The 26,316-nt window shown below is 38.3% G+C and overlaps 1 long non-coding RNA gene across 2 annotated transcripts; it reads left to right on the forward strand.

The window, feature by feature from the left end:
- Positions 1 to 315: 315 nt before the first annotated feature.
- Positions 316 to 25,597, forward strand: LOC106066850 (uncharacterized). 2 transcript variants are annotated; one of them, XR_001217636.2, is made up of 4 exons: positions 316 to 407; positions 4,785 to 4,937; positions 8,118 to 8,342; positions 25,433 to 25,597. It is a non-coding gene; the product is annotated as an uncharacterized LOC106066850 (long non-coding RNA). The 2 variants fall into 2 exon arrangements; XR_001217635.2 differs by lacking the exon at positions 25,433 to 25,597 and having other exon boundaries at positions 8,118 to 8,383.
- The last annotated feature ends 719 nt before the right edge of the window (positions 25,598 to 26,316 follow it).

Raw genomic sequence — 26,316 nt, forward strand, 5'->3', positions numbered from 1 at the left:
TGGATTCATCTGTGATCTACGCACAAAGGAGTTCAATACTCAGTCGGGAATATCCAAAAGAAGAATGTCTTCAAATTTTTGGTTTAGGTCGTGATAGAATAATTCGTTATTGACATATTAAACAGTAGGGGGGAGAGAGAGTTTATTATTATTCAAATTATCTGACCGGCTAAACTGGCTTTAAGCGAAGAAATTATTTAATTATTTGGACTCCCAACGGTCATGTCGCTGACCCCCGGCTGTCCGCGGACCACAATTTGAGAACCACTGATTTCTAAGAATTTTTAAAATTTTCTTTTCTATAAATTATCCGGTGAAAGTTTTGTCTCTTCAGCTTCCGGCTTTGTAACCCCAGCTTCATGAGAACTGTTCTAGAAACTAGCTGCATGAGGCAATGGCCAGTCAAAGTAGGAATTCATTCGTTCATAATTACTTTGTAGGCAGTAAGAACCGACGGTATTAGACCTAGAATTAGATTTATCTAATCTTATAGCTTTTTTTCTTATTCCATATGCTTGGACAAATGTGTACAAATGTTACTTGTTCCCTAGGCTAGTGGGCCATAGCCATTAGACATTTACATTAGAGCAGGGAATGGGTTGTCTGAATCAGCTAGGACAACTTAGCAGAGCCTAAGTCTCTAATTAACATGCATGACACAAATACGCGTAATTATTTTATCTTTTGAAACAAAATCTGTTATTTATAAGATAAAATAAATACTAGAATCTCCATAGGCCAATGAAATGCATTTATTTATAGCCATATAATAAATAGTATAAGTGTTTACAAGAAACTCTCAGCCATTCCAATATAGATAACTAAGAGAAATAGGTTTCAAAGGCACAAGCAAAGAGTAATTAAAGTCAAAGTATCCATTTCAGACAAAGCAATTTATAAAGCATATAATGTAAAGGTCATCGAATTCTATGACCCACAACTATCGAGCGTGTCGTGTGTCGCCTTTACTTTCTCCAACTAATGTTAGGTATACGCAGACATAGATTATGTTGTGTTTAAATGGGGATTGCTCTAATCCCTACACAGGAGTCAGAAACATGGTAGTGGTCGTTAGTGTGGTCCTTGTACTGGTCGTTAGAGTGGTCATTCTGGTGGTCGTTGGAGCGGTCCTTGTAGTGAATTTTGAAGCACAAGCCAATCATCTACTGATTGTGTTAATTAGGTTACATTCGCTACTTAATCCGAAAGCAGATTCTTTGAAATGACGTGGATTTTTTTTAGCTAAAAATAGAACCAATGACATTTATTAACATCCGACCTTTAACCCCAATTTCATGTTTATATTAGTCAGAAATGAATCAGTTCCATTTTCATCGCTCGTTCTATCTTGAATCATTTTTTTTTTATAAAAAAACAAAAAATTTAAAAATTGATCCAATGAAAAAAAAAATACTGATTACACTGGCCCTAGGAACTTTGATGTCTGTTATAATCTGTTGCCTTTACACCATGACACTAAGAGTATTGATGTGTACGCTCAAGTTCCTGTTATTTCAATTGTGTTGTACTGACACAACCACTACGATTCTCAATCTGTTTATTTTGGTTTCCACTGCACCCATTCTCAATCTGTTTATTTTGGTTTCCACTGCACCCATTCTTAATGTAGCTTTTTTCCCTAGACTTTCTTAATTCTTTCTAACCATTACAACAATCAACATTCCAGCGTTCATACTAGAATCACAATGTGACAATATTTTCTGTGTCCAACCTTCGATAATGTGTACTGGACACTTGGTCCGGAGAGTAGAGGATCGCTCACTTGTGAAATTACAATACTCTCTTAGAAAATTGTCAAAGAAACAGAGAAAAAAAAGGCCAAAAAAACCCAGAGAAATTTTAGGTGGAAAAGTGATTTCTGACATTTCGTTGTCAGACTTGAGACCAGAGAGAGTAAACATCATACAGCTTTAAGTTGTCATTGAATCACTGAAGAGCAATTATTCCTTTCATCTAAGTTTTTTTTTTTGTATGTTCCATTTTTTTTATTGACGTATCCTAAATCTAGAAACTCCATTTCCAAGCTGTCTTATTGAATTGAATTACTTCTAAGAATTGTTTTCGTGGTGTAACAGTTGGCGAGCTGACTATAAATAGATCTAAGGAATGCATTTGTACAACGTCGAGTCTTACTGTCGTAGAAGTTACAAAAGCGAACAACAATCGTGTAAGTGTAGCCTACGTTAGAAACAACAATCGTGACAGTAGCCTACGTTAGAAACGACGCTCGTGACTGAAGCCTAAACTACAGACAAAAAATGTTTTGTGAAATTGTGTACAACTTTGTCTAGATAGTAAGCACGAAATGGAAATGTTTGTTCGAGTCCTAGAGGTCGATGGAGCCGGATGTTATGTGTCTAGATAGTAAGCACGAAATGGAAATGTTTGTTCGAGTCCTAGAGGTCGATGGAGCCGGATGTTATGTGGCTAGAGGAATGACTAATTCTCTCTTTGATATCAGTGTAACACGAAGGAAACGTCTGAAACTAACTCAACATGATGGTCATTGGGAATTGAACGGAACACGTTTGGTTTGTTAGTGGCTCATAATGACTGGGTAATTAGACACATGCAGGCCCATAATTAGACAAAACATATCAATGGAGGAAAACAAATGCATTTGATGACACGTCAACGCTTGTTGAGTACTGAGTATCACTTGTCCTTTGGGAGTTAACTCTTCCAGCTCATCATTAGCTTCATGCACATTTTCTTCAGATTAATCTTGGTAACAAAAATGTCTTTTTTATATAGATATGAAGGATTGAATTAGATTAAATCCAAAGATATAAAGGACTGAATTAGATTAAATCCAAAGATATAAAGGACAGAATTAGATTAAATCTAAAGATATAAAGGACTGAATTAGATTGAATCCAAAGATATAAAGGACAGAATTAGATTAAATCCGAAGATATAAAGGATTGAATCAGATTAAATCCAAAGATATAAAGGACAGAATTAGATTAAATCCAAAGGTATAAAGGACAGAATTAGATTAAATCCAAAGATATAAAGGACTGAATTAGATTTAATCCAAAAAGGATGAAAGGATGACTTCCTTTTCCCGGATGTCTGGGAAGTCAACACCTAGATCAATGTATTGTTACATTTTATTGTTGTCACTGATAAAAGGAAAATGTAAATCATGTTATATAAACAATGTTTACCCCAGTCAATGAAAAACTAAAATCAGTTGATTGTCTTGTCCAAGAATAAAGAAACAAACTTCAAAAGATTGTCTGACAAGAACAAAAGACGTCAGCTGTTGACCAGATCACGACTTCAGTATCACGTGATGTCTCTAGTTTCAATGATTCAAACCTACATCTAAATCTTTTTAGGGAAAAAACATGAAAACTAGTGTTGTTGTTTTTTTTACAAAATGTTTAAATTAACATTCAAAATATCTTGAAGACCTTCTGATTATCACTAAATAAAACAAAAGAGTTGCTACTGTTTCTAGCACTGATCTTGTTTGCTAAATGGTAGATTTTGTTTTTTTAGCATCAGAGAGGCTCGGGTGAGGAAACATTAACGTGCTTTTAAAAAATGCTACAGTCTACTAATGTACATTTAGTGAATACGCAAAATATAATCAATTCCACTTCAATTAGGAAATGTCCATTTCCCAGATCTTTGAGTGTCATTAAAACAATGTTGGCGATTCATGGGTTATATATTTTCCAATCTTCTGGATTGGTTAGTCCGACTGTCCTCCCATTGTTTTCTTATATCGGCCCCGATAGATCTCACAAATTAACAATGCCTCGTTTCCCCATTCCTTAGGAAACAAATGCAACATTTGCACATAACTTTGTAGAATGAAGAGATTATCTCCAGGAACCTAGAAATATTTCATGCTACAGTGTTAAGTGTAGACAGATCTCAACTGGGCCGAGACAACAGTAGATGGCAGTTTGGTCATTATGCTGACCACACACTAGCTAAGTCGAATACAGGTTACGAATACAAGTGACAGGTCGCGCTCATTTCACAGAGAGTTTGTGGCATAGTTACATCTTGGCTGGAGTTCCTATCTCGATGTAGACCAGGAATTGAAACGTGCTGAGTTGTGTTTAAAGTAAAGTTCCCAGTTCAGGCCGTGCGAACTATAGGGAAGATGATGTAAAGGTCATCTGTTTCTGTGGCCCACAGTTAACGAGGGTGCTATGAAGCCAGCACAACGACCAACTGCTTTTACTTTTCCCAACTAATGTTAGGTACCCTTTAAAGCTGGGTGAACGCAGAGGAGCCCAAAGATTCCGAAATTTAAAAATCCCAGTCTTTTCCAGGATTCGAACCCTGGACCTCCGGTTCGAAAGCCAAGCGTTTTACTACAACGCGCGTCTTTGAGCTGCATTTGCTGAGCTCCCAAAGTTAGCCTGGCAACCTTCTCCCCTGTGTCATGTCCACAAAAGAGTTAGCACCAGAGCACATTGAACATAATGTAGAGCACCAGAGCACATTGAACATAATGTAGAGCACCAGAGCACATTGAACATAATGTAGAGCAGCAGAGCACATTGAACATAATGTAGAGCACCAATGACGCGCTATCCTAAAACAAATTTAAAAGTTTGTCTCTCTTTGACTTCGTTTTGACAACGAGACTTCCGTCCAACTGATGCACATTTTAACCAAATGTATTATTGACTTCTTCTGTCGTGTCTAAATGGTTTGGTTCTTGTGTATGACGAGATAGTATCAGTACTACGACCCAGTGACTATACATTGTTCTTATGGTTTCTATTTCTGACCAGCACCGCCCCCACCTGTACATCTTGGGTTTGACTGTCTGCTGTTCTACTGGTACTTCTTGAGTCTCGTCATATTTGTGACGTACCGAGTGTTGCGCCGTGTGGTGACGTCATTTACTAACAACAGCTGACGTCATGGCGCCGTCCTGCAGGCAGGTCAGAGATGTATAGTTTAAGTTTTTAGTTTTTAGTGCAAGGCTGCTATGATGCCCTAACTAATCATATCACACCACAAGCACATATTACCACGCCTAGTGCACGGCAGATCTGTTCTTTGATTGTATAGTAAACTGATCTGTTATGTTCATCTCTTAGTTTAAATAACCTGACTATACACAGCATTAGTGCAACGTGTCATGGTCGCCAAGAATTAATTGGAAAATTTCTAAACATTTCTTATTTAGTATTCTTCAAATTTGAAATCACTTTGAGTTTGAAGAAGAGCGAAAAAACATCAGAAAATCCCAAGGGGTCTTAAAATAAACATCGCAGTATCGAGACTCCAGATACTGCCAGAAGTATTCGGAGATGTCAGAGTATAAAGGGGAGCTAAACTAAAACTTCGTTCCTCATGACAACATTATGAATGTGAATGTATTATCAACATTGATTTATAATGAGTCTATATTGATCTATTTATATCTGCTTCACGATTTCTCAGCTACGCTTGGTTCTTTGTCACTCTATTGACGTCTTGAAAAGCGAGTTAGTTTGAACCACTCTTTTCCAACCCTCACATTGCCTAGCACGCTGCAATTTTTAACAAACATGCGTTGTCTAATATACTTCACAATCCGGTAAAATCCGTATGAATCACTCACTGGATACGTGACTGGCCAACCCTTAGTTTAAAAACTAGAATTCAAATTTAATTTGTTTGGCCTGTGTGAGCAAAGGAAGCTGTCAACTGACGACTTTGATGTCCGGTGTTAACAATGGCATGCATTAGCTCAGGGGTGGGCAAATTACGACCCGCGGGCCACATGCGGCCCGCGAATACCTACAGAAATCATGTGTACCCACAGTATATACATATAAAAATGCTAAGCTATTAAAAATAATTCTAAATTTCCCTACAAATTATCGAAACTCTCTCATTATATAAAGTCAAAGACACAATCTCAGGCCAGTATTTCTTCAATGCTTTGAAGAACTGTGTTGAATGTTGGGTATGATTGGAACAAGATGGCAAGTGTAACAACTGATGGAGCTCGATCTTTGACTGAGAAAAACTTTTTTTTTAAGAATATCCCAACCATAAACTCCCCCTCAACAGAAAAGTTTGCACAAAGCTGCATGAATTCTCATCATATTATGCTAAAAAACAAACGTTAATAAAAACATCAGACTTACGGTCATAACCACAGGCAGTATAGAAAAGTACTTGTAGATATATAAACTAAATATTCCGATGCATCCGCTGGCTTAGCATGGGCAAGGTAATGAGAAGAATATAAATTCTCAAAGAAGTAATGACAATATTCTTAGACTGTGACTTTGAAACTAATATTTCTAATGAAGAGTGGAAGACATTTTATGTTTTTCATGGTAGCTATTGCAATGGGCTGCTTGCTTATGTTGCTTATGTAATGCATGTTAAATCTTTTCAAACAAGGCTTTCCAATTTCTCCAGGCCAGCAGGGGAAAATAGGTTTTGTCATTTTCCTTTGTTGAAAGGTGAAAATATTTCTAGTGAAATGGTTAATATTACCAGACTTATTTGGATTCCTTAATTATGAAATTTATGAAGGCAAATTTTAAGACGTCAAGAACCAGTTTTCAATACCATCAGCTCACCATTTAGTACAGAAGCTGATTCAGCTCCAGAGAACATAACGCCATGCAAATTATAACCTGTAAGAGAAGTTCAAGTCAGTACTTCCACGGTAGCTTAATGGGTGCCAGAAGCTGTATTTCCACACTTTAAAAAAACTTTGCAGCTAAGTTTTAACATTATTTTGGTACACATACATTTGTGAACAAGTATTTTTCTTGTGGAAAATAAACAAGTGTAATCACAGGTCGATGGTGAATGACTATAATTTGACAGCAGTCAGAAGTATAACAACTAGAAAGCTAGTTCCACAATTCAGGAACATTACGCACGAGTGTAAATAGTTAAATTCCTCACGTTAAGTACAACTGTACATTTGTGGTGAAATGTTGTAATATGAAAAGACAATAGCAAATTAAACAAAAATCGTTAAATTGGTTTCAGAAATTGCTAACTCTAGTGATTCCTCAATTTGGAATGTGAAAAAAAGGAAAATTGAATGTATAATACAGTATAAATATGAATTAAAAGACATTATACAGTTAACTAGCGTATTTTTCTAAGTTGTAAGTATATACACACACACACACACATATATATATATATATATATATATATATATATATATATATATATATATATATATATATATATATATATATACATATATGCGGCTCCCCATTCCCAAAATTTTGTTAATGCGGCCCTCGATACAAAAAGGTTGCCCATCCCTGCATTAGCTTTATACAATTTAAAATTCATTGAGATTCCTGTTAATGCTAACAACTATCCAAATGCTAAGTCTCAAAGTTTAAAATCATTAGTATTGTCTTAACAGCGTACTGTAGCACCAAACTGATCAACTTATGTACCGGCACATCTCTTTCTCTTGCGCACACATAGTGCTGAAATAAGAGAAGAACACACACTCTTTAAAAACAACTTGTCTCCGAGTTTAACAATAATAACAGACGTACGGTATAAGACGTGGCTAAGCAAAGACCCCTTTGTGACCTACACATTTTTCCATTCCTCACACTTTATGTGTACTACAATTCTGGTACGTGTAGGAAAATAAAATATGCACTAATACCAGAAGGCTGTAAGACACATTACATAGCGAAAGTATCTTACATAGCGAAAGTATCTTACATAGCGAAAGTATCTTATACAGCATAAGTATCTGAACTGCAGAGAGATTCTGAACTTGTCTATTCTAAATCTTGTACAACACGCTTCGGGTGTTCCTTTAGATTTGAAGAGATATCTATCCTAGTCTAAACCTCCCGCAGAACAGCGGGTTGATGGTGGCGGGAAGGGTTCAAACCCAGGACCATTGTATACTCTAGCTCTGAATGAGCTAATGATCTCCCTTCGCTCCTCCATCTGAACTCCAAATGTGAAAGTTCATGGACCTTAGGAAAGACTCAAAGAAAGCAACATGTAAGGGTATCTATTGCAGTTCCCCATAAACTTTTCTAGGTCAAGGATTTCGTTAGTTCAGTGCTAGGTCAGGTCAGAGGTGAAATCTAATTGAATGAGTATATTCTATTTCTCCCCAGTGCTGAAGTCACAGCGTCAGAGAGAAAAGATTACTTGGAATATCTCAAGATGGATGTAGACACTTCATGTGTGAAGTTTGTAATGTTGACATAGGCTCTTATTGTTAGCGGATGACTAATAGCTGCTGAATAGTTAGGAATGGTCAAATAGTATGAGGCAGATGGACTGTGATCGTTTGAAGGAATAACTGGGTGCGTGTATTTGTTAAAAGTACATCTATAGAAGTAAGTACATGCTGATTACAATTAAAAATAACTACTTCAAACTCAATGGTTGCATTATATTTATATAGTTAAGTGCTTGAAGTCAAGCATGCCTACGTGTGGAAATGTGTGAGTCTGTCTGGGACAAAGACTATGTGTCAATGTGAGTGTGAATGTGTGTGTCTTGACATAGACAATGAGTCCATTTGGGCGTGCATGTGTGTGTAAATAAAGAACGCCAAGATTCGTTAATGCTCTCTTATTTAGTCTTATCTTATATGTTACAGACGTTTCCTTCCAAAATAGACTGGCACTACGTCCTCCGGATGTGTCCACCTGGACGTGAATATTACTTAAAGACTTAAGTCGTTTCTGGGACCCGCAGTGGCAGAGTGGTAAAACGCTTGGCCTCCGAACCGGTTGGTCCCGGGTTTGAATCCTGGTGAAGACTGGTATTTTTAATTTGGGGATCTCTAGGGCGCCTTTGAGTTTACCCACCTCAAATGGGTACCTGATATTAGGTGAGGAAAGTAAAGCGTTTTGCCAATGTGCTGGCCACTTGACACCCTAGTTAACCGTAGGCCACAGAAATAATATTTAAATCGTCTGCCCCATAGAAAGCGGAACTTTACTTTTTCCTTTTCTTTGTCGTTACTGGACTGTAGGAGGGAATGATCAGCTCTACGAGGTAGTCCCAATGAAATCTTGAAGTTTGTGCAACAGTTCTACGAAGTAGTCCCAATGAAATCTTGAAGTTTGTGCAACAGTTCTACGAGGTAGTCCCAATGAAATCTTGTAGTTTGTGCAACAGTTCTTCGAGGTAGTCCCAATGAAATCTTGTAGTTTGTGCAACAGTTCTTCGAGGTAGTCCCAATGAAATCTTGTAGTTTGTGCAACAGTTCTTCGAGGTAGTCCCAATGAAATCTTGTAGTTTGTGCAACAGTTCTTCGAGGTAGTCCCAATGAAATCTTGTAGTTTGTGCAACAGTTCTTCGAGGTAGTCCCAATGAAATCTTGTAGTTTGTTCAAAAGGATCTTCGAGGTAGTCCCAATGAAATCTTGTAGTTTGTGCAAGAGTTCTTCGAGGTAGTCCCAATGAAATCTTGTAGTTTGTGCAACAGTTCTTCGAGGTAGTCCCAATGAAATCTTGTAGTTTGTGCAACAGTTCTTCGAGGTAGTCCCAATGAAATCTTGTAGTTTGTGCAACAGTTCTTCGAGGTAGTCCCAATGAAATCTTGAAGTTTGTGCAACAGTTCTACGAGGTAGTCCCAATGAAATCTTGTAGTTTGTGCAACAGTTCTTCGAGGTAGTCCCAATGAAATCTTGTAGTTTGTGCAACAGTTCTTCGAGGTAGTCCCAATGAAATCTTGTAGTTTGTGCAACAGTTCTTCGAGGTAGTCCCAATGAAATCTTGTAGTTTGTGCAACAGTTCAAGAATTTAGCAGATCTTATGGACACTTTGATCTAGTCAGGGACTATACAATGGGCAATGCACAATAGTATTGAAGTTGGTGAGAACAGTCGCGGATTTAAGTAAGTAGACCTCTGGCCAGGATTTTTGTGCAAGCCCTTACCCTTTTGAAGCTTTGATATAAATGCTTGTAATAATCTTAAAAACTTAAAAAGATGCCTTATTGTGACGAATTTAATATGATATTTGTTTTAAAAAAGTATCTTCTGACATTTTGAGGCATGGCCGTTTCTCACACTGTCGTTAAGTCTGGCCCTCAGGAAAGATATACAGTCACTACTTAGAGTATACACAATGAATAACGTGTTCAGAATTGTACCAGTTAGACAGACAGAGTGAGTTGATATAACCTTTGTGACAACAGCTTCTTCTCAAAACATAATATAAATATAGTTTGTTTTTGGTCGGAACCTGCCCTACTTTATTTATTTATTTTTCACTTTCACTAAACAGTTCACATTTTAAGATTTTAATTTTTAGGTATTTGTTTATCATCCTTTTATTGTATTGGTCTACCATATTAACATTCGACTTGAATAGGAACTGGCCACTTTATAGCGCCCCACCCCCCCACCCCACACACACACATACATGTCATTTTGGCCGGTAAATTCTAGTTATCCCCCCTCCCTCCCACGTCAGTCTTACATACAATCTTTGACTTTTCTTTGACTTTCGTCACTATCGAACTATTTCAAAGGCTCTATTCAGGTTATCGTCCCCACACCCACAAACCTAATCAACCAAAACACCTTCTCAAAACACAAACACACACTTTTGACTAGGCCTTCAAAGATTGTTGGAGTTTTCGAGATCAACAAATTTAAATATTAATTTGTTTTTTTTTTGTTAGTTGACTTTTTTTTTTAAAGTCTACATTGGCGAGCTGCGTCCCAAAGAATGATTGATTTCATTTTGTTCTTATTTACTTTGTACACATGCATGTACGCAGCTTTGTTCCTATTTTAGGAGAAGAGAACAAAAATATATGCTTAGAAATAAAAAATACGGAATTCTATCTTATGTTATTTAACATTTGTATTTATGCTTTGTATATAGAGTTCGACTTTTGGGAGAAATACCTCAAATTAAATCCAAAAGTTTAATTGAAACCTTACGATTTTTCACGAATATTGGCTTTCAGACTGCGAATCAATCAAAACAGTTTTTAGCGACCACCACCGTAATAGGAACATGTGTATAAAATTTCATGTAAATCTGTTATCTGTATCTCTTGATAGATGAATCAGTCAAACAAAACAGTAGGCTAGTGTTCTGCGAATAATTTTAATTTTTATTTAAGTCTTTCATTGAAGTGTATTAACTCACAACATTAATGGCCACTTGACAATCATTCTCTTAAAACCTTTTATGCTTATGTTGGTTTTAATAACATTTCATTTGTACAGAAGCTTGCTCCCACGTAAGTCTGTATGAGTCTATAGAGTCGGTTATTAATAGCACATTATCTGTGCTTTTGTTAAGGCGGCAAGAAACTGAAGTTGTCATTGAAGTATCCTAGTCTGCATCCATCAATTGGTGGACAAACAAAAAACAATGTGTTTACCTAAAAGTCACAAGGCAATGCCCATTAAAAAAATAATGTAGGTCAGTGCTTCAATGACACTCTCCTCAGAATAGGAAAAACATACGCAAGTCATTCAATGTAAACAGCTTCCCAATAGCCTTCATTCTAAGCAGTGACTGTGTTGCAATCTAGTTCAGCAGTTGTTTTGTTTGACCAACTCGGGGGATTGTTGACTACTTATAAACTAGATCATCCAGAAATTGGATTCAAAGAAGCCTGGCTCAATGAGACGACCAAAAGACGTTTTGATGAACACAGGTTGTTAGTTGTCTTTTCATCCTGTTGTTTATCTTTTTATTTCGATTCTAGTAATTTAGGTCAAATGAAGTGGTAAAAAACATTCATCTACTGGTTCAACATTGATTTTTGTTCTAATTAACAAACAAACATGAAACTGAAACTAGGCCAAGCAACATTCTGTTTTAAAGATTGACAAGAATTCAATAAGTTTACATTGTACACTGAAGTTCCCGAATATCACTTGTCTACACTGCAGTGAAGTTCTAGAGTCTCACTTGTCTACACTGCAGTGAATTTCTAGAGTATCACTTGTCTACACTGCAGTGAATTTCTAGAGTATCACTTGTCTACACTGCAGTGAAGTTCTAGAGTCTCACTTGTCTACACTACAGTGAAGTTCTAGAGTCTCACTTGTCTACACTACAGTGAAGTTCTAGAGTATCACTTGTCTACACTACAGTGAAGTTCTAGAGTCTCACTTGTGTACACTGCAGTGAAGTTCTAGAGTCTCACTTGTGTACACTGCAGTGAAGTTCTAGAGTCTCACTTGTGTACACTGCAGTGAAGTTCTAGAGTCTCACTTGTCTACATTGCAGTGAAATTCTCGAGACTGAGACTTAGGTCTGATACTACAATTCTCAAAGTGTATGTAAGATTCCATTCAAGCCCTTTCACTTTCAAACTTTTAAGTCAAAGAAAAACAAGAATACTTTCACTTTCAAACCTTAAAGTCAAGAAAACCAAAATCTTTTACTTTCAAACCTTCAAGTCAAAGAAAAACAAAAAAACTTTCACTTTCAAACCTTCAAGTCAAAGAAAAACAAAAAAACTTTCACTTTCAAACCTTCAAGAAAAACAAAAAAAAACTTTCACTTTCAAACCTTCAAGAAAAACAAAAAAAAAAACGTTCACTTTCAAACCTTCAAGAAAAAAAAATTCACTTTCAAACCTTCAAGAAAAACAAAACGTTCACTTTTAAACCTTCAAGAAAAACAAAAAACTTCACTTTCAAACCTTCAAGAAAAAAAAAACGTTCACTTTCAAACCTTCAAGAAAAACAAAAAAATTTCACTTTCAAACCTTCAAGAAAAACAAAAAAAAAACTTTCACTTTCAAACCTTCAAGAAAAACAAAAAAAAAACGTTCCTTTTCAAACCTTCAAGAAAAACAAAAAAAAACTTACACTTTCAAACCTTCAAGAACAACAAAAAAACTTTCACTTTCAAACCTTCAAGTCAAAGAAAAACAAAAAAAAAAACTTTCACTTTCAAACCTTCAAGTCAAAGAAAAACAAAAAAAAAACTTTCACTTTCAAACCTTCAAGTCAAAGAAAAACAAAAAAAAAATTTTCACATTCAAACCTTCAAGTCAAAGAAAAACAAAAAAAAAAAATTTCACTTTCAAACCATCAAGAACAACAAGACTGGGTTCATTACAACATGATGGGACGTGGAAGCTGAGTGGTTGAGCCCCTGGCTTCACAAACGAGGGGTCTCGTGTTCCAATCTGAGTGGTTGAGCCCCTGGCTTCACAAACGAGGGGTCTCGTGTTCCAATCTGAGTGGTAGAGCCCCTGGCTTCACAAACGTGGGGTCTCAAGTTACAATCTGAGTGGTAGAGCCCCTGGCTTCACAAACGAGGGGTCTCAAGTTACAATCTGAGTGGTTGAGCCCCTGGCTTCACAAACGAGGGGTCTCGTGTTCCAATCTGAGTGGTAGAGCCCCTGGCTTCACAAACGAGGGGTCTCGTGTTCCAATCTGAGTGGTAGAGCCCCTGGCTTCACAAACGAGGGGTCTCGTGTTCCAATCTGAGTGGTAGAGCCCCTGGCTTCACAAACAAGGGGTCTCATGTTCCAATCTGAGTGGTAGAGCCCCTGGCTTCACAAACGTGGGGTCTCAAGTTATAATCTGAGTGGTTGAGCCCCTGGCTTCACAAAAGAGGGGTCTCGTGTTCCAATCTGAGTGGTAGAGCCCCTGGCTTCACTAACGAGGGGTCTCGTGTTCCAATCTGAGTGGTAGAGCCCCTGGCTTCACAAACGAGGGGTCTCGTGTTCCAATCTGAGTGGTAGAGCCCCTGGCTTCACAAACGAGGGGTCTCGTGTTCCAATCTGAATGAAGACTGAGATTTTGAATTTTGGGATCCTTAGTACGCCCCTGAGTCAAACCCTGAGTCCACCCAACTCTAATGGGTTCCTGGCATAAGCTGGGAAAAGTAGAGGCGGTTGATCATTATGCTGGACACTTGACCTTTACAATATCTGCCCTATAGATCACAAGGTCTGAATAGGGTGACCATTTTTTTTTGTTATTTATATCTGTAACATATTTACATAATGACATAATAAATGCTACTCATGTGTATATAAAATACAGTAAACATTAAGTCCAGTTAGACCTAACCATTTATTGGCTCTACCTACTTACTAGAACGATTTAATGCGTTCTGATATCGCAATCGCCCCGCACCTGAAAAGGGCCCCGCGATGTGAAGATTCACTTGACACTATCAGCCCACTGTACATATCAGAGGCCCCGCTTGCTGGTAATGCAGCCCATTGTACATATCAGAGGCCACGCTTGCTGGTAATGCAGCCCATTGTACATATCAGAGGCCCCGCTTGCTGGTAATGCAGCCCATTTGTACATATCAGAGGCCCGCTTGCTGGTAATGCATCCCGTTATGACTATGTATAGAGCCAATTAAGTTAAAGAATAAAAAATGTTTGCAGCGGCGGCTTATATTCCGTGGCAGTAAATTGTGAGGGAACTAGCCACTTGATGACACAAATATTTTGTAAAAAGAAAACCTTGTTTGAAATAGATATATATGAATTAAACCGACCTGGTTAGTGTACAAACATATATTATCATAACAGATAGTATACACCTTAGATACAACCTTGTGGCGTCCACTTCCTGACGTTTTCAGAGAGTGAAGAAATGGATTTGTATGTACCGGTACTGTACAAAGGTCACGATGGACAGATCCTGTTCTAACTAAATAAATTTGGTTACATAAGAAGTTACATAAGTAACATTATTAAAAAAGTAACAGTTTTACAAAAGTAACATTTTTACATAAGTAACATTTTTACCTAAGTAACATTTGTCGCTTTTTAAACTCTTTGGGCAATATGTATAAAAACTGTGGTTAACTGTAGATCTAGTTATAACAACTTGATTGATTGCAGTTATAACAACGTAATTGACTAATTATAAAGCTCACTGGCCTAGATGTTACTTTTACTTTGGAATGCACCAAACAGTTTTCCCACAAACACATTCCTGCTCTTGTTTTGTAAGGCTAAAAAAATCTTCAAGGACAGATTTGAATTAAGACACGGCTAAGACAAATATCAAGGGATATAATCATTGCAAGTTGACCCGGAAGTACACATTTTTATAACTCACATATGACAAATATGAGGTCAACTCCAACAAGCAAATCTGAACATAAATATGCACTCTTCTGACGTCAGATAAGTTCTTTTATTTTAATTACAAGATGATTTTTTTTAAAGAAAGATTCTTCACATTTGAAAGTTTTGAATTACTCTGTTTGTTTACTATTTCCGACATTTCAATGAACGATCAGGACAAAAAGGTTTTCAAGCTAATGAAAATGCTGAACGATGACTTTCTCTTGTCACAAGTTTATTTATTTCCACGGACAAATTGTAAGAAGATTTATAACAAGAAATGAACACATCTACAATGTAGGCTAATTACAGAGGTCCACCTGCTTATTACAGAGGTCCACCTGCTTATTACAGAGGTCCACCTGCTTATTACAGAGGTCCACCTGCTTATTGACAAAGGTCCACCTGCTTATTGACAGAGATGTCTATCTGTTGTTCTTGTACCCGATACTTCGACAAAATATTTGTACTAAGAAGTGTATAAATGTTTTGTCGTCTGCAATTGAAAGCGTCCAGCAAGAACTTTGAATTATTTCCAGATAGTGTCGCGGGATTTTGTATAAATGACCTGTAGGGAGCGGATCTTTGAGCCCTGACCTAGGGCTCTGGTGTGGACGTTTAGTCTAAGTAAGGGAAGGTCCAGGGCAAACTGTCAATTGGTAAAAAGGGGGGGGGGTCCTTAAGTAGTGTGTTAAATAAGTCCAGTTACACAACAAGACATAAACCACCATTTCTGGCGCGACATGGAAGGGGGAGAAGCGGGGATGTCCTTTTTTTAGGAAGAAAAAATGTATATTTGCATAGTAGTAAAAAATCCGTATTTGAATATTAATGAAGTAAACGTCATTACGAATGGTTTTGTTTTTTAAAGTCACTATTATAACTAAGTTCTTTAATCTCCTAAGTAGGACCTAAGCAGGACCTAAGAAAGACCTATGTATCAACAGAATGAAATCAAAACATAATTTGAAGAGCATGTTTTCCTTTATGCCTTTATAAAGCTGACATTCCTTTCTTATGTCAGAATGGTCAAATGTCTTTTGAGTGATGTGCGAGCGTTCTGTTGATATCTTTTGCCTGAACAAAATAGATCCGCTTCAAGAAGTACGGCTGAACACTTTGAAGATCTCATGTCAATATACTCCACTATTGAATGTCACAGTAGCGACAGCTCCACTATTGAATGCCACAGTAGCGACAGCTCCATTATTGAATGCCACAGTATCGACAGCTCCACTATTGAATGCCTCAGTAGCGACAGCTCCACTATTAAATGCGTCAGTAGCGACAGCTCCACTATTGAATGCCTCAGTAGCGACAGCTCCACTATTGAATGCCACAGTATCGACAGCTCCACTATTGAATGTCACAGTAGCGACAGCTCCACTATTGAATGTCACAGTAGCGACAGCTCCACTATTGAATGTCACAGTAGCGACAGCTCCACTATTGAATGCCACAGTAGCGACAGCTCCACTATTGAATGCCACAGTAGCGACAGCTCCACTATTGAATGCCACAGTATCGACAGCTCCACTATTGAATGCCACAGTAGCGACAGCTCCACTATTGAATGCCACAGTAGCGACAGCTCCACTATTGAATGTCACAGTAGCGACAGCTCCACTATTGAATGCCACAGTAGCGACAGCTCCACTATTGAATGCCACAGTAGCGACAGCTCCACTATTGAATGCCACAGTAGCGACAGCTCCACTATTGAATGCCACAGTATCGACAGCTCCACTATTGAATGTCACAGTAGCGACAGCTCCACTATTGAATGCCACAGTAGCGACAGCTCCACTATTGAATGCCACAGTAGCGACAGCTCCACTATTGAATGCCACAGTATCGACAGCTCCACTATTGAATGCCACAGTAGCGACAGCTCCACTATTGAATGTCACAGTAGCGACAGCTCCACTATTGAATGCCACAGTAGCGACAGCTCCACTATTGAATGTCACAGTAGCGACAGCTCCACTATTGAATGCCACAGTATCGACAGCTCCACTATTGAATGCCACAGTAGCGACAGCTCCACTATTGAATGTCACAGTAGCGACAGCTCCACTATTGAATGCCACAGTATCGACAGCTCCACTATTGAATGTCACAGTAGCGACAGCTCCACTATTGAATGCCACAGTAGCGACAGCTCCACTATTGAATGTCACAGTAGCGACAGCTCCACTATTGAATGCCACAGTAGCGACAGCTCCACTATTGAATGCCACAGTAGCGACAGCTCCACTATTGAATGCCACAGTAGCGACAGCTCCACTATTGAATGCCACAGTATCGACAGCTCCACTATTGAATGCCACAGTAGCGACAGCTCCACTATTGAATGTCACAGTAGCGACAGCTCCACTATTGAATGCCACAGTAGCGACAGCTCCACTATTGAATGCCACAGTAGCGACAGCTCCACTATTGAATGCCACAGTAGCGACAGCTCCACTATTGAATGCCACAGTATCGACAGCTCCACTATTGAATGCCACAGTAGCGACAGCTCCACTATTGAATGCCACAGTAGCGACAGCTCCACTATTGAATGCCACAGTAGCGACAGCTCCACTATTGAATGCCACAGTAGCGACAGCTCCACTATTGAATGCCACAGTATCGACAGCTCCACTATTGAATGCCACAGTAGCGACAGCTCCACTATTGAATGTCACAGTAGCGACAGCTCCACTATTGAATGCCACAGTAGCGACAGCTCCACTATTGAATGTCACAGTAGCGACAGCTCCACTATTGAATGCCACAGTAGCGACAGCTCCACTATTGAATGCCACAGTATCGACAGCTCCACTATTGAATGCCACAGTAGCGACAGCTCCACTATTGAATGTCACAGTAGCGACAGCTCCACTATTGAATGTCACAGTATCGACAGTTCCACTATTGAATGCCACAGTAGCGACAGCTCCACTATTGAATGTCACAGTAGCGACAGCTCCACTATTGAATGCCACAGTATCGACAGCTCCACTATTGAATGTCACAGTAGCGACAGCTCCACTATTGAATGCCACAGTAGCGACAGCTCCACTATTGAATGCCACAGTATCGACAGCTCCACTATTGAATGCCACAGTAGCGACAGCTCCACTATTGAATGTCACAGTAGCGACAGCTCCACTATTGAATGCCACAGTAGCGACAGCTCCACTATTGAATGTCACAGTAGCGACAGCTCCACTATTGAATGCCACAGTAGCGACAGCTCCACTATTGAATGCCACAGTATCGACAGCTCCACTATTGAATGTCACAGTAGCGACAGCTCCACTATTGAATGTCACAGTATCGACAGCTCCACTATTGACAACATACACCCTTCTTGATATCGAGAAATAGAGTTGTGTACTGTTTGTAGACGCCAGGAAAATGAATTCCTAAAGCTCAAATTGTAGCAAAATGCTTTGCGACAGGGTAAAGCCACAAACTCCCCCCCCCCTAGATGGTTACAGGCGCAAACGTTGTTGTTTTTTTTACAAACATTCTATCAACTTCCTCTGTCTGTCTGTCTGTCTGGTCAAATGTTATATACGTTATTTCTCCGACACAGTATTATTAAAATTATTATTATAGCTTTTATAGCTTATAGCATGCTCAGAGCGCTTTGGTCCAATCTCATTTGTGGACCGGTGGGGGGGGGGGGGATCTAGGAGTTGGTTTTCCGTGCTGCCTTTAGGCGCTAAGTAAACCCTACTCTGCCCGAGTCGGGTGTCGAACCTCGAGCCCCCTTCTAGGTAGCCAAGACAAGCCAAGTTCAAGCGCACTTAGCCTCTCGACCACATACCAAGTTGAAAGAATTACTTCTTATTTCAATTTTCCTTCTACCTGACAACACAAGAATCAATATGTTCATGGAGACACATTTATAAATAGCGAGCTTTTTGGCGTATCCGATGTACATAATGAGGACGTATTGATAGTTCTCTATTTGACGTATCCGATGTACATAATGAGAGGACGTATTGATAGTTCTCTATTTGACGTATCCGATGTACATACTGAGGACGTATTGATAGTTCTCTATTTGACGTATCCGATGTACATAATGAGAGGACGTATTGATAGTTCTCTATTTGACGTATCCGATGTACATAATGAGGACGTATTGATAGTTCTCTATTTGACGTATCCGATGTACATAATGAGAGGACGTATTGATAGTTCTCTATTTGACGTATCCGATGTACATAATGAGGACGTATTGATAGTTCTCTATTTGACGTATCCGATGTACATAATGAGGACGTATTGATAGTTCTCTATTTGACGTATCCGATGTACATAATGAGGATGTATTGATAGTTCTCTATTTGACGTATCCGATGTACATAATGAGGACGTATTGATAGTTCTCTATTTGACGTATCCGATGTACATAATGAGGACGTATTGATAGTTCTCTATTTTAAAACACGTTTGGTGAATTTTGCATGCACAGTTTTGTAGTGCAGAGAATCAAACTTTGCGTTTTACTTTTCCGTGTGTAGTACAAAGTTGTTTTTATTCTTTAGTTGGCAACAGTTTTAGGTCAATACGACATCCTTGACTCGTTGGTCTATTCATTTCTAAATCTCCTTTCTTTTCCCTTTTCTCTTGTTTTGTTTTTCTTCTATTTCATTTGAACACTTTCTTGTTCTCCCCGTGTTGTATTGCGTCCAAAGTTGTTGTTCTTTGGAGTGTGTACCGGATCTACGAAATGAGAATGTTACATGGCGCACGAGCACCTTGTTGAAATACTTTGTTTTTAATGAAAATCTTTCGTAAATAATTGGGCTAAAGAAGAAAACACACACATAAATTTCTGATAATTTTTTTTTTCAAAAACACCACCTCTGACATCAACTTTTTTTTCCGTACGGTGTAGACTACTGATAAACCTCCACTAACAGAATGTCCCCTCAATATTTGTTCTGTTCTAGCAGGTCGATTCTAATGCAAAGGCTACGTCAAGAAACTAACAAAAGAGTTGTCTAACTTTGTAGGCTTCTTCACACGAACACTTGGACCTCAATTCTAACTTCCCATCAGCTTCTCACTGGCAAGGGCGGATCCAGAGATGCATTTTTTTTTAGGAAGACTAAAGTGGGGTTTAGGGTTCCATGGTATACATACACAATAGCCACACTCACGTGGACACAGGTCACTCCCTAGATCAGTTAAATGGAAACTGCCGTCCGCGGCACAAGTAAGCCCAATGAAAAGTACATTCCGGCCCGTCTCATAGTTTAAGATGATAATTGAAAATACTCTCACGATGTAAAAACTCGAATTGAAGTTGGTATAACCAAATGAAATGTTATATGATATGAACAAATTATATAACATGAATAAATTATGTCATATGAAGAAATGAAATGCAACATGAACAAATTATATGTTATATCAACAAATTTGTTAAACTTCATTATATCTAGATCTAGGTCATGTTAAATTTTATGACACAGCCGGCTTGTATCTGATTATCTGGGCTTGTATCTGATTATCTGGGCTTGTATCTGATTAACTGGGCTTGTTTCTGATCGACTAGTTAGGATATAGACTCGTGGGCTTTTTCTAATTACCTGGACTTGTATCTGATTAACTGGGCTTGTTTCTGATTATCTGGGCTTGTATCTGATTATCTGGGCTTGTATCTGATTATCTGGGCTTGTATCTGATTATCTGGGCTTGTATCTGATTAACTGGGCTTGTATCTGATCGACGAGTTAGGATATAGACTCGTGGGCTTTTTCTAATTACCTGGACTTGTATCTGATTAACTGGGCTTGTTTCTGATTATCTGGGCTTGTATCTGATTATCTGGGCTTGTATCTGATTAACTGGGCTTGTATCTGATCGACGAGTTAGGATATAGACTCGTGGGCTTTTTCTAATTATTGGGCTTGTATATGACTACCTGGGCTTGTATATGACTACCTGGGCTTGTCTATGACTACCTGGGCTTGTATATGACTACCTGGGCTTGTCTATGACTACCTGGGCTTGTCTATGACTACCTGGAATTGCATTTCATGACGTTGATCGGGGCTGGTTTGGTTCTTAAGTTAGGTAGGGCCATTATAATAAAAGCTGTTTAAACAAATATCATATTAATAATAATCTTACATCATTTAAATACTTAAAGTACGAACTTACCAGGAGAATCAAACTGCATTCGCCAAGAGTAACTTGTGAGCTTATACTAACTTAGAGCAAGCTTTTCTTGGCTGCTGCATACAAAATATGTTAAAATAGTCACGGTCCTGATGAGCGATGTTGAAATGTAAAAGACAGGTGGATATTATAACTAAACCTTTATTTTGATATTACAAATTACCGGTTTAAAAAGAGTAGTCTTGGTGGTGCGTGACACACAGCAATATGCCGTGACCAGGATTCGAACCTGGGTTGTCGCTGTAGGATGGTTTATTTATATAGCTTTGGAGTAATTGTGATACACATTTTGAAAAGTGAAATAGAATCTTTTACTTACCATGAGGTGTAACTTCTTGACAGGGGCGTCTCAACACGGGAGTTTACGCCTCGCCGCCATATTATGTCAAACAGAAGGCCTTTTAAGTGAAAGGTGGTCTCTCTCTTTCTCTCACTCTCTCTCTCTCTCTCTCTCTCTCTTGTACGTTAACCCTATGTCTAGAGTCTAGACATGACTATTTAGCATAAATATGACAAATATGCCTTATAATAATTTTAAGTTGCCAACTAAGCATATTTCGGACACCAAAAAAATAATACTTAGCACCAGTTAAAAGTCAATTAAGGACTCGAGGAATGAAGCTGTCCATCAACAAATTTCACTACAAAATGCGTCACCATTATGAAATATTTAAACTCTCATCAAAAGCGTGCATAATTAAAAAGTAAAAAAAAAAAAACCTAAACAAACTCTGACAAATGAACAGACAGCCATGCTTCATTTCCAGGCCCTCACCAGGCCGTCATGAAATACACCTAACCAGGTGTACAAGAGAGGTCACACAGCCCGTCATGAAATGCACATGACCAGGTGTACAAGACAGGTCACACTGGAGCGTGACAACTTGTTTGAATAGGAAGATTTCAGTTGTGAGTGCATGCCATTACTTAGACACAAGATCCGCGTATTTGTTGACTGTGGTGTCGAGGTTTGCTGTCTTTAAAATGTTCACTGCTGACCAGTGGTTCTCAGCCTTAAGTTTAAAAAGGGGGGAAGGTTATTGGGAGGACTTATGTGTGTGTGGAGGAGGGCTACTGGACCTTTATGGGCGGTATTTGAAAGACCATTGGTCACTGCGGAGAAAGCGAGTATAATTGTGTGTTTGATAATTTTGTGAAATGGTTGACATGTTTCGAATGTTCCTTTAGAGTCTAAAATAATTTACTTCCTAGTCCAAACCTCCCGCAAGACGACAGGGGATGGGAACGGGCAAGGTTTGAACCCCGGACCATCGATAAGTTTGAACGACAGTCCAGCGCCCAAACCGCACCAGCAGGCAGCCATCCAAACTTGGTACTAACTGAGAGAGGTGTCCCGAGGACCCACACTTACCAAAACATACCTATGTAATTAATGCAAGAACTTCACTGAGTTTCGAATGGGTTCACAATTCTACTTGTATGATGCCCCTGTCTATAGCGCTGGCACCAATGTGAGGTATAAGAATTGTACTTGGAAAATTGACAAATTACGCAACGCTTGTTAGGGAAATAACAGATCGAGAAACTTTGCTTGGGAAATGGTTTCTAGCCATGAGGTACTAATGTGTGTAGGTTAGGCCAAACTGGTGAGGACAATTTATAACAAAGAGAGAGAGAAGGGAGGAGACAGAGGAGCGAACTAGAGGGAGAGAGAGAAGGAGAGAGAGGGGCAAACTAGAGAGGGAGAGAGAAATATGTGTGAGAGAGAGAGAGAACGTATATTGAGAGATATCTGCATCCCATTTCAGGTACTTCCTTTTACAACTAATAGTTTCATGGCCATAGACTTCTATATACTACTCTGGTCATTCCATAGACTTATATATACTACTCTGGTCATGGCCATAGACTTATATATACTACTCTGGTCATGGCCATAGACTTATATATACTACCCTGGTCATGGCCATAGACTTATATATACTACTCTGGTCATGGCCATAGACTTATATATACTACTCTGGTCATGGCCATAGACTTCTATATTCTACTCTGGTCATTCCATAGACTTCTATATACTACTCTGGTCATTCCATAGACTTATATATACTACTCTGGTCATGGCCATAGACTTATATATACTACTCTGGTCATTCCATAGACTTATATATACTACTCTGGTCATTCCATAGACTTATATATACTACTCTGGTCATTCCATAGACTTAGGCTTTATATACTACTCTGGTCATTCCATAGACTTATATATACTACTCTGGTCATTCCATAGACTTATATATACTACTCTGGTCACAGCCATAGACTTATATATACTACTCTGGTCATTCCATAGACTTATATATACTACTCTGGTCATTCCATAGACTTATATATACTACTCTGGTCATTCCATAGACTTCTATATACTACTCTGGTCATTCCATAGACTTATATATACTACTCTGGTCATGGCCATAGACTTATATATACTACTCTGGTCATTCCATAGACTTATATATACTACTCTGGTCATTCCATAGACTTATATATACTACTCTGGTCATTCCATAGACTTAGGCTTTATATACTACTCTGGTCATTCCATAGACTTATATATACTACTCTGGTCATTCCATAGACTTATATATACTACTCTGGTCACAGCCATAGACTTATATATACTACTCTGGTCATTCCATAGACTTATATATACTACTCTGGTCATTCCATAGACTTATATATACTACTCTGGTCATTCCATAGACTTATATATACTACTCTGGTCATTCCATAGACTTATATATACTACTCTGGTCATTCCATAGACTTATATATACTACTCTGGTCATGACACTCAATTTAGTAGCGACTTCTTAAAAGTAGTACCCGATATGAATTTGATTCACTTGAATTCTGACAGTAAAAATATTGTTTTTTCTTTCAAAGGCCCCCGTGAGCCCCCAATGATCACATGCCGGGTGCAATAAACATTTTCGTGCCTTGGTTGCCACGCCACTGATACTAGAGCAATTGAAGAACGACTATGGCTTCATTGACTCAACATCACAGAATCAATACCTTGTTGCCATTGCTAATGAATCTTTAACGAGACTCTAATGACTGTAATATTTCCTTTTTTTTTTTTAATCACAGCCATTTCCTTATAAACTTTAAAGTGGATATTGCAAATATCAACGTACAACTTTTTGCTGTAATCAATGACCAGACAATTCATGCAATGCTAGGGTGTTTACGTTCCGTTACCATGACAATCACAGAATCGCGTACGCGCGTGCAACGCACGTGAGAGCGTAGACGGCGTGGCGGCTTATTCTGAACTACTATGAGCTATTTTGAGGATGGGTTGCAACAATCGATGGCTCGATCGATCAGCCCAGGACGTAAATGAACTATTCATTCATAAATCTTTCCTTTTTTTTTTCTCCTATGTAGCCATCGACGTCAATACATTTTTTTCCTCTCGTCCTTTCTATTGATTTTGTATCTTATAATAAATGTGCTACTCCCACACGTCCAATGTAGAAGAGTAGAAAGATGGTTGGTAAGACTGCCCACTTCTCCAGCCGATACCACACGTCCAATGTAGAAGAGTAGAAAGATGGTTGGCAAGACTGACCACTTCTCTAGCCGATACCACACTTCCGCTTGTCTTGACATTTTTTTTTCATGACTCTGGAATTTGGCTTTTCATTCATCTCATTAATGATTTAATTATCTGTGTTATTAAAAAAGATACCAACTGGCCATTACAGTGCTTCTCAGACCATGTGTTGTGACGACTGTCAGGATTCTCAACTATTTGACTTATTTACTTACAGCTAGAGTTACTAGACGCCTGCACACCCAAAAGAGAACAGGAAAAAACAAGGACAATGCCTTACAAAGGAGGACAAAATACAAAGGAGGACAAAATACACACACACACATACAAGTAGACGAATTAACTTTAAAAACTAGTGTAAAAGATTTAAAACTCTTTCTCTCCTAGTCCTAACTGACGATACCAGCGTTGATTCCACTAGAATGTAGTGAATAATTACGGAGAGAAAGAGTTAAATGAAACATATTAGTAAATATTACCATCAAATTTCTTTGCAGTGTTGTTTTTTTTTTGTGATGGTACGCACCGGTAAGGGTACCGGCAACTTTTTCAATGTGGGGGAAAAATTATTACTTTTCTTGTATTTTAACATTAACTATTAATTTATGTGTTGTTTAAAAATAGGCAATCCATCCCTGAGTACCGGCAGCGGCACGTATTTTGTTGCACTTGTTCTTTGTATGGAGAAGTGTTTGGAGCTAATGGAGTATGTCTGTCCCTCTTTGCATCACCGTGTAGACCAGAGCGTCCAGCAGCCAAAACTTGTTAGTGTTTCAAAAAAAAATAAATTTCAGAGCATTTTTTTAACCATACAAACACCACTGGTCTTGTTTTTATCTATACAAACACCACTGGTCTTGTTTTTATCTATACAAACACCACAGGTCATTTTGTTAACCATACAAACACCACTGGTCATTTTTTTAACCATACAAACACCACTGGTCATGTTTTTAACTATACAAACACCACTGGTCTTGTTTTTATCTATACAAACATGACTGGTCATTCTAAATATACAAACACCATTGGTCTTGTTTTTATCTATACAAACACCACAGGTCATTTTGTTAACCATACAAACACCACTGTCATGTTTTTACCATACAAACACCAAATGGTAATTTTTTTAACCATACAAACACCACTGGTCATGTTTTTAATATACAAACACACTTGGTCATGTTTTTAAATATACAAACACCACAGGTCATGTTTTTAACCATACTAACACCACAGGTCATTTTTTAACCATACAAACACCACAGGTCATGTTTTTAACTATACAAACACCACTGGTCATGTTTTTAACTAAACAAACACCATTGGTCTTGTTTTTAATTATACAAACACCACTGGTCATGTTTTTAACTATACAAACACCACTGGTCATGTTTTTAACTATACAAACACCACTGGTCATGTTTTTAATTATACAAACACCACTGGTCATGTTTTTAATTATACAAACACCACTGGTCATGTTTTTAACTATACAAACACCGTTG

Source organism: Biomphalaria glabrata, chromosome 6 (assembly GCF_947242115.1).
Source record: "Biomphalaria glabrata chromosome 6, xgBioGlab47.1, whole genome shotgun sequence".
In the NCBI taxonomy this organism is placed as follows: domain Eukaryota; kingdom Metazoa; phylum Mollusca; class Gastropoda; family Planorbidae; genus Biomphalaria; species Biomphalaria glabrata.